This window comes from Asparagus officinalis, chromosome 2 (assembly GCF_001876935.1).
Source record: "Asparagus officinalis chromosome 2, Aspof.V1, whole genome shotgun sequence".
Lineage (NCBI taxonomy): Eukaryota > Viridiplantae > Streptophyta > Magnoliopsida > Asparagales > Asparagaceae > Asparagus > Asparagus officinalis.
Genome location: NC_033795.1, coordinates 26,421,955 through 26,432,642, shown reverse-complemented (window position 1 = coordinate 26,432,642; position 10,688 = coordinate 26,421,955).

Genomic DNA, 10,688 nt, shown 5'->3' with positions numbered 1-10,688 from the left:
GTTAGCACGCTGTTGTCCGACTCCGGCGCCGGCCGTCCCACCGGCCTTCGGCGGCGACGCGGCTGCTGCGTCTCCTCCTCGCCCGCCGGATATACGGCGTCGCGCGTCAGTCCCACTGTGGGTCCCGACGTGAGGCCGCTTTTCTCCGAGATCAGGGGCTTTTCTTGGGCTAGGTTAGGGTTTTGGGTTCGGATCTAGGTTTCGGAGGGAGGGGGAGGAGGGGGCGTTAGTATTGGGGATCTAGGGTTTCCGGGCGGAGGGGGTTTGGAGGTTCTAGGGTTTGGTGATTGTGATTGTGATCGTGATCGTGACTGTAGGAGTGATCTAGGGTTGGAGCTAGGCTTCGGTGATTGATAGGGGTCGCCATTTGCGGCGGTGGCCAGGGTTTCGATTTGGGCGGAGGACGAAGAGATGGCTATTCCTCCATGCTAGAGAGAGAAAGTAAGCTGTTCCCGCGCGTAGAGGGAGGAGAGAGAGAGAGGGATTTTCCGAGGGGCGGCTTGAGGTGGGGACGGGGGTATTTATAGTAACGTCTGCGTGTGCTGCGGTGGCACACCGAGCTTTTCTCCTCCTATATTATTATTATTACAAGTGTAAACATCGTGCAAAGTATGTCATATTTTTTTCCCCACTATAGTAATCCCGATTTTAACTGTTACATTAATTTTTTAAATTTTTTAGATTGCTACAGTATCCCACCTCTATTGTAGTATTCCCCTGTACTATGTGATATTTTAAAAAAAAATCTACAGTGCCGGTTTCATGTTTGCTACAATAATAACGCTACAGTAAAATGTTGCAGTAGCATTATTACTGTATCATGAATAGTGAATCTTGAGTTTTTTTCCATTTGTATAGAGTAGTAGATTATTATTATTATTATTATTATTTTATTAATCCTCCAATTAGGAATGCATTCGGTCCAGATACGGCTCGGATATGATGCTTACCATATTCATATATCCGCTTACCCATCTCGGATACGGATACAGATATACCTCAGCAAGGAAAATTTATAACCATATCCGCTAAATCGGATACAGTTACGGATATATAAGCGTATATGCATGCAGATACAAAACAGATATGAGAAAACTAGATAGTATTGAGAAAAACATAGTTCATGTGATACAAAAGAGTTCATTAATATATCTATCATAACTGAAAAGTTAGGATTAAACATCTTGATCATCAAAGTTAACCACAAATCCATAATCTAAGAATCGAAACTATCGTAAGAGTACGACTAATATGTATTCGGATATTTCGGATACGGATACAGATATTTCACTACAAAACCATATTTGTAACCATATCCTATTGGTTATAGATTTGTATAACCATATTTGTATCCTAACGGATACGATTACGGATATTTCCTCGGATACAGATATTGTTGGTCTCTTTGTTTTGATGATGTTTAACAAACAATTTACCACTAATATTGTTTGTCTAGTGTTTGTGTATATCTATTTATTGTAGACAAACAACAAGTTGGAGGATGGATAGAATAGAACCTCAACGATCATATTCAATGGAGGTTGGCGGAATAGTGGAGTATAGCATATGCATTCAAGTCAAGATCCAAATTCAAGCTTCTTCCGCAATGTTTACCAAGTTGAGCTACATCGAAGATCAAGATTGCTTGGGTAACATTTAGTTTAGGTTTATATTATGTGTGTTAGTACTTTAAGCTCAATATTATACACACACATTTTATTGGTTTCCTTGTATATATATATAGTTATATATATACACACATTATATTTTTGGTTTCTATATATATATAGTTATATATATACATACATGTTTTGGTTTTATAGCTTTCAACCTTATATATATGAAACAAATGAATATAATTGGAAAATACATATTTGTTTCATGCTTATATGCCTATATATGATTTCAACAATATCAAGTCTATTTAATTCAATGAAATCATGTTGATAATCACATTTTATTACAGTTTTATACCATCATTATCTATTTTATATGAATAAATATACTACTAATAATTATTTTTATCTTTAATTGCAGGTTAATGAAGAATAAATATCAAAACTCTCATCTCTCAATAAAAAGCCCTTGATTTATTGAAGAAATGAAGCCCATGAAGCCAAACAATTTATTTCAAATATTTAATGAAGTATTAAAGCCCAAAATTGCTAAGAAATTGTCCAAGGCCCAAGCCCAAGAGCAAACTCAAGAGGGATCTGCGGACAACAACCAGGAAATAGCTGACATCGATGCCAGCATCGATGGCGGCATCGATGCTAGCATCGATGCCCGTAACGATGCCAGCATCGATACCAATAGAGTCTGTTATGCTTCAATGGCTGAAAATCAATTGTTTTGGATAAGATTTTGATCCAATGGCTCACATTCACTGATGTTTACTATAAATAGGGGTAGAGAGTGAGGGTTAGAGGTGTGAAAATTTTTGTAACTCCTTTTAAAGAGAAGGGCTACTCTTAATTGAGAAGGCCTTCCAAATTTGTAACTTTTTGTTACAATTATTAATAATAATTTTTTCACCACTTTAAATATTTCTTCTCTTTGTTGGATGATGAAGATGGAGATGAAGAATTATTTAGAGGTTTGCATTTCTTTTTTTTCTCTTTTATTTCTTTTTTATTGCTTATTAGTTTAGATTTATTTCTATGCTTATAGTTAGATTTTATTTTCTTGTTAAATAGCCAAGAGGCTAGAACCCTCTTGCCTTAGATTTATTTCATGCTTATAGATTAGATTCATTTCATGCTTATAGAGTAGATTTATTTTCTTGCATTTAATTCTTACAATTTATTTTGTAGTTTAGATTTTGTAATTTATTTTGTAGTTAGATTTTAATTTCTTGCACTATTCACCTTGAGGCTAGAACCCCCTTGGGTTTAGTTTTTCTTTTTGTTTATTTTTATTTTGTTTGATTCGCCTTTAGGCTAGAACCCTCTAGGGAATCATCCTTTTCTAAGAAGTGGGTTCAATTTTAGATTACCCATATTTATAATTGAATCCACCATCTTTAATTTCTTGTATTTTTTTTTATTCTTGAATTTTATTTTTGATTTGTTTCTCGATTTTATTCATTCTTCTTTCTTGCCTTATTGATCACATTTATTCTCAAACACATTGATCTACACACTATCACTCTTATTATCTCTCCACAATCACATTCACTCATCACTCCTTTTTATCACGCACATAACATAAGAATCGATTTTATATTTTCTCCTACAAAACACATTCCTCATGGGATCGATATCTTTATACTATAACTTGACACAGTTGTGCACTTGCAACTTTTTGGTACATAATTATACCGCATCAAGTTTTTGGCGTCGTTGTCCGGGAAGGTGCTTAAGTAGGTTTTAATTATTTTGGTTCTTTAACTTGTGTGTTTATTGTGAAGGAAACGCTTGGAGCTTAAAGATCGTGGATTGGAGAACTAGGATTTGAAGATTTGCTTTCAGATAAGTCTTCTTTCTAGCGTTTTCAATTCCACCCCTAGCTAGCTTCACAATTAGAGACATTTAGGGAAAAAAAGATTTTATTTTTGTTGACCATAATAAAATACATCTTTCACTTGGACATTAACTAACAAGATAATAAACTCAAACAATGTTCCCCCTTCTCATAGTTGTTTGATTGTTAACCCTAATAAAAAATATAAAGATTTTCTTTTTATCATCCTTTTTAGTCGCTTTTAATTTTTAGGGTTGCATTTCATATAGTGTAGGAATTCACCAAAGTGATTGTAGCACTTGATTTGGCACACACTTAAAAATATTTTTAAGGGCAAAACCCCATAATCAAGATAAGGTGAGGGATTTTATCACCCTTTCCTTATCCCAAAAATCACTAATTCCTCACTACACTACACAAGTCTAATAAAACTCATTAGACGTTGGCCCTAAGTACTCGAGCTTAATAAGGAACAAGAAATCCTGAAGTGAACCGGTTTAAGTTTTCTCAGATTAGTTAGTGTCTAAGACAAGGTTTAGGGGTTGCGTAAAGCGCTCCGCAAGAAAAGAGATACTTAATTGATCTTTGATCACCCTCTAGTACTATCCTTACCTGGCTAACTACCTGGGTAAAACTTTAATCTTTTCACTGTAGGAGTTTTTGGTTAGGAGCTGGTCTAGTGAGTTAGGCTAAAACCTAGAATTAGAGTGATTGAAAAGTGATTGCTTTGATTTGTTTTAGTTAGGATTTTTCTTTATCCTTTTCTTCTAATAAAAAAAAAACTAATTTTTTTCTTTCTTTCTTTAAAAAAAATAAAAAGAAATAGTTTTGGTGTATGCAACAGTGGATTAGGGATAATACACGTCAATTAATTCGCTTTGAACCAATCATAGAAATGGAGCATCCTAATCCACCCGTTCTTCATGATATGTGCTATCCCATTAGGAATGCAATCCCCTCTTGCATTAGGCTCCTTGAAATAAATGGAATAAATTTTGAGCTTAGACCGCATTACATAAACATACTTCCCAAATTCCTTGGAAATAAAATAGAAGATGCATATATTTTTATCTCGGAATTTGAGGAAGTGTGTATTATGATTAAAATGAGAGAATTACAGAAGATGCGATCAAACTCAGATTTATTCCATTTGCTCTCAAAGACAAAGTAAAAAAATGGCTGTATTATTCCATTTGCTCTCAAAGACAAAGTAAAAAAATGGCTGTATAGCTTACCCGTAAATTCCATCACTACGTGGGAAGAATTTATCACCATTTTTCTTAAGAAATTTTTTCCTATCCATAAAACGGTGAAGCTAAGAAACAGTATCATGAATTTTAAAATTGTCTCGGGAGAACCCTTTTGGAAGTATTTTGACCGATTTAAAGATCTTCTCATCCAATGTCCTCATCACGGTTTAGAAAAATGGCGATTGTACCAAATAATTTATGAATGATTAGATTATTCTGCAAAAACTTCTTTAGAATCAATGTGCCACGGGGATTTCATGAGGAAAAACGCTGATGAAGCTTGGGAGTTTTTAGAAAGTCTTTTTGAAAAAACCATGTAATGGGAACACTGTGATGACCGAGTGTCATCAGTTCCCCAACCCAAATCCAGTGGTATTTCCTTAGAGTCGAACATTGCATCTGAAGAAAGGATGGCCACAATCATGCGTAGGTTAGAAGCTTTAGAAATCAAGGAAAGAACCCCGGCTCAAACCAATCAAGTTTCAGCCTCAGGATGTCACAACTGTTTGTCACCATCTTATATTTCAGAAGAATGTCCTCTCTTAGGAAATAATCAGCCATTAGGATAGGTCAACGCTGCATTCTAGCGTTCTGCAAATGATCAATTCTCTCCAACCTACAATCCAGGTTGGAGAAATCATCCTAACGTTGCATGGAATCAAGGAAATTCTCCCGAAACTCAAAACTTTACACCCGCTTCGACCCAACATTTTCTTAGGGGAAACACAGTTCCTTTCAATTCTCATCCATAATTTCAACAACCCAATCTGCCGTATCAAAATCAATCTCCTCTTCATCAAGCTGTAATTCAAACTCCTCACAATCCAGATCAGGATAAACATCTCAATGTCTTGGAAAGGGGTTTGGAAACCATAATTAAGGCCTCCACTCAAACCACGAATATGTTGACTCAAATATCCAGCACTCTGAATTCCTTTATGCAATCAACCGGATAAATGCTCAACTCCAACACTCAAGCTATAGCTAGATTAGAATCTCAGCTTGGTCAACTAGCTAGTGCCGTGAGTGAAAGAGAGAAAGGAAAATTTCCGAGTCAACCCGTGGTCAATCCTAAGGGCACAGGATGCGGTTCATCCTATGAAGCTCAAGTGAATGCAATCCATTCACTTCGGTCAGGTAGACAGGTCGATAATCAAGTGAGAACTCCCCCAAGTTAAACTTTTGATCCAATACAAATTCCTTCTCCTTCTCCTTCTGATGAATCTATTCAACAATCACCCTCCTCAGATGACCAAGAACCTGAACCGGAACCTGAGCCTGCTTTTGATAGGTTTAGACTTAGCCGCCAATATCAGTGAAATGCTGTCAAATCCCATACCTTTGAAACGTAAAGATCCAGGTTCCCCCATCATTTCATGTATCATTGGTAATACTCACATTGATAAGGCGCTTTTAGACTTAGGGGCCAGTGTCAATTTGCTTCCATATTCAGTCTATCAGCAATTGGGTCTAGGTGTGCTGAACCCAACCAAATGCACATTACAGTTGGCTGATAGATCTGTTAAGGTCCCTATGGGTGAGTTAGAGGATGTTCTGATTAAGGTTGAAGATTTTATTTTTCCAGTAGATTTTGTAGTCTTGGAAACATAGCCTGTTTTCAATCCCAAAGGACAAACACTTGTCATCTTAGGATGACCTTTCTTAGCCACTTCTAATGCTCTCATTAACTGTAGAACTGATCAAATAAAGCCGTCCTTTGGGAATTTGACTGCTGATCTCAACATTTTTAATCCAGGGGACCAGCCAAATAATCAGCCTCTAGAAATAAATTACATTCAGGAAGATCAGAAGAAGAAGAAGAAGAAGAAGAAGAGTCTGATTTAAGTTTTGAGGAAATTTTTGATGAAGAGTTAGAATTTTTAGAAGAAGCAGACCAGGTCCTTAAGAATAATAAAATTATGTTAAACATTTGCTACTTTGAATTAATTTTAAAGAACTCTTTCTTGATGAACTTAGATTCTTGGAGAACCATCGACAACCAAATTTTCAGAACTCTACAGAAGAATTGGTTGTTAGAAAACAAAACTTCACAGTACAAGAGTCTGAGTTCATTAAGAAATACAAAATGCATGACACCAATAATACCTACCTTACTTTGTTGCAAGAATTATTGAACACCCCAAAATGCTTGGAATTTCACATTATTGATTATATCATTCTGAATTTATTTAAAATCCGGGGAAGAATTTTTAACAATAAGGTAGGATTCAATGTAGAATACGAGCTCTTCGTGTTGAACACTTCATTCTACATTATTTGTTTTGTTTATTTCAGAATAATAAAAAGAATTTATTCTTCTCTCATTCGAGAGTTTCTTATTCAGTTAAAAAAAAGAAAAAGAAAAAAGAAAAAAAAAGAAAAAAAAAGAGAATAATAAAATTTTGATTCTATCCTCCACAGACCAAAGGTAATTGTAGATTTTTATCAGCTGATCAAATGTAAGTACTTCACTTCTTATCTGCTTTACTTTGTGCATCATAGAGTTTGCATCGAGGACAATGCAAAATTTAGGTGTGAGGGTGGGAATTAGTTAATTTTTCTCTTTGTTTTACATTTTTTGTTGCATTTTTGTCATTTTTTTCCTTTTCTAAAAAATTATAAAAATATCGTCACTTGCCAAATTGATAGAGTTATGTAATAATTGATTTATTTGATAAATTTTAAATTTTCTAATCTGTTATTTACTCAAGTTCACCTTTTATGATAACTCTAAATAAAGTTCTTAAGAAATAATTTTCAAAGTAGTATACTTTACTTAAGCCTTAACTTAGATTTTTATTTAAAATAATGGAATGCATGCTTAGCTTAGAGTTAAAAATAATTTTTCAAAGTGGCTTGACTTACATATTTTTTTCAGAATATATACACATATACATATAAAAAAAAATTTGCAAAAAGAAGAGTGCGAAAAATGGGTACAAAAAAAATACTCTTAAATTCAAGGTGATTCTATCTTATAAAGCCTAAGCTGATCGAGTAATTAAAGCCAAAGAGTATTTCCATGCTTAATGACCTAAGCCCAATTGGATTGGGATCCATTGGCCCAAAACTTATTAAATGATCGCTTAGAAAGCCCGTTAAAGTAGAAAAAATCACCAAGGAAGAAAGAGTTAAAAATAATAATAATATAAAAAAAAGTAAAAATACTAATAAATATTTTATACATAGTTATATTTGTATATATGGTCTTGGAAAATATTTTAGATCAAGCAACTTGAATATTATTTTAAACAAAGAGTTAGCATGTTCTTTTCAAAACTTTTAAATTAAATTTCTAAGTTTGGCTTGATTTTGTATTGCTATAATGAGAAGATTTTCTAGAAAATATACCTTAGAGTTATATATAAATGTTTTCTTGAGTAATAACTAGCTTCAATTATCAAGTAAATTTAGTTATTTACTAACTTCTTTAATTTGGTAAGAAGACGGAATTTTGTGGGTATATTCACTACAAACCCTCACGAGACTACAACTCGTCCACTAGGATAACCTAGGAGTTTAAAGGCTTGTTGTATGCGCTAAATACAACCGCGATTCCTACAAAAGTGAGTTGGGATTTTCTTTTTCTTTCTTTGCTAGAGGACTAGCAAAAGTTTAGGTATGGGGGTATTTGATAATCATAGACTAGCAAAAGTTTAGGTATGGGGGTATTTGATAATCATATTTTATTACAGTTTTATACCCTCATTATCTATTTTATATGAATAAATATACTACTAATAATTATTTTTATCTTTAATTATAGGTTAATGAAAAATAAATCTCAAAACTCTCATCTCTCAACAAAAGCCCTTGATTTATTGAAGAAATGAAGCCCGTGAAGCCAAACAATTTATTTCAAATATTTAATGAAGTATTAAAGCCCAAAATTACCAAGAAATTTTCTAAGGTCCAAGCCCAAGAGCAAACTCAAGAGGGATCTGCGGACAACAACCAGGAAATAGCTGACATTGATGTCAGCATCGATGGCGGCATCGATGCCACATCGATGGCGGCATCGATGCCACATCGATGGGCGGCATCGATGCCAGCATCGATACCAACGGAGTCTGTTATGCTTCAATGGCTGAAAATCAATTGTTTTGGATAAGATTTTGATCCAATGGCTCACATTCACTGATGTTTACTATAAATAGGGATAGAGAGTGAGGGGTTAGAGGTGTGAAAATTTTTATAACTTCTTTTGGAGAGGAGGGCTACTCTTAATTGGGAAGGCCTTCCAAATTTATAACTTTTTGTTATAATTAATAATAATAATTTTTTCATCACTTTAAATATTTTTTCTTTTTGTTGGATGATGAAAATGGAGATGAAGAATTATTTAGAGGTTTGCATTTCTTTTCTTTTTCTCTTTTATTTTTTATTGCTTATTAGTTTAGATTTATTTCTATGCTTATAGTTAGATTTTATTTTCTTGTTAAATAGCCAAGAGGCTAGAATAGATTTATTTCATGCTTATAGAGTGGATTTATTTTCTTGCATTTAATTCTTGCAATTTATTTTATAGTTTAGATTTTGTAATTTATTTTGTAGTTAGATTTTAATTTCTTATACTATTCACCTTGAGGCTAGAACCCTCTTGGGTTTAGTTTTTTTTGTTTATTTTTATTTTTCACCTTGAGGCTAGAACCCTCTTGGGTTTAGTTTTTTTTGTTTATTTTTATTTTGTTTGATTCGCCTTTCGGCTAGAACCCTCTAGGAAATCACCCTTTTCTAAGAAGTTGGTTCAATTTTAGATTACCCATATCTATAATTGAATCCACTATCTTTAATTTCTTACATTTTTTTATTCTTGAATTTTATTTTTGATTTGTTTCTCGAATTTATTCATTCTTCTTTCTTGCCTTATTGATCACATTTATTCTCAAACACATTGATCTACACACTATCACTCTCATTATCTCTCCACAATCACATTCACTCATCACTCCTTTTTGTCACGCACATAACATAAGAATCGATTTTATATTTTCTCCTACAAAACATCTTCCTTGTGAGATCGATATCTTTATACTATAACTTGACACGGTTGTGCACTTGCAACTTTTTGGTACATAATTATACCGCATCACATGTTTTAGTGCATTATATGTGTATTTTGTTAAAATACTATATTCATTGTTTATAGACTTCATAACAATAGTTTACATCTTTCATTAAGTCTATAAAATCAGTTTACAAAGTTTCAAAACTTGGTTTATGTCAAAACATCAAAATGTTTGCATGTTTTGGACATTTTTGTAAAATGACAAGTTTTCATAAATGAGAAGTGCAATTCCAAAAATTCTTTTTGTAACATGTTCATTAACATGTTTATAAACATTTCCCAAAGTTTCATAATTTTTAGAATTTATTTGATATTTTTAAACCCTGTTTATAGTTGGTTTTTACTGTGCAAAACAGACTATGTGCATGTCATGAGTCGACTCATGAACAGTGACAAGTCGACTCATAAAGTCTTGCACAGTTGTCATTTGTTTCTGCTGAGTCGACCCATGACCTCATGAGTCGACCCATGCATGATGAGTCGACTCATGAATTTTATGAGTCGACCCATAAGTTGTTTTTAGCCTATAACAGCTAGTTATGAGTCGACTCATGAACAGTGACGAGTCGACCCATAACACTGTAACGGCTATATTTGTACAGAATCAGATTTCTGATTCTTGGGCTTTTTGGTCTTTTTCTTTGGGGTTTTTGGCTGAGGTTTTAGGTGGCTATATAAACCCCCTTTGCTCTCATTTTTTAGTTGAGCTAATGAAATGTTTTAAACAAGTTTAAAAGAGTTTTAAATAAGGGTTTAAGTTTTGTTTAAAGGTGTTTAAGCCTTGTTTAAGAGTTTCGTTTGTGAAGATAATTTCACAAGGGCTTGAGGAGATAATCTTTGGTGTTTGAGCTTCAAATCATCTCTCTCACACTCTTGTCATTTATTGGAGAAGTTTTCTAAACTCAATC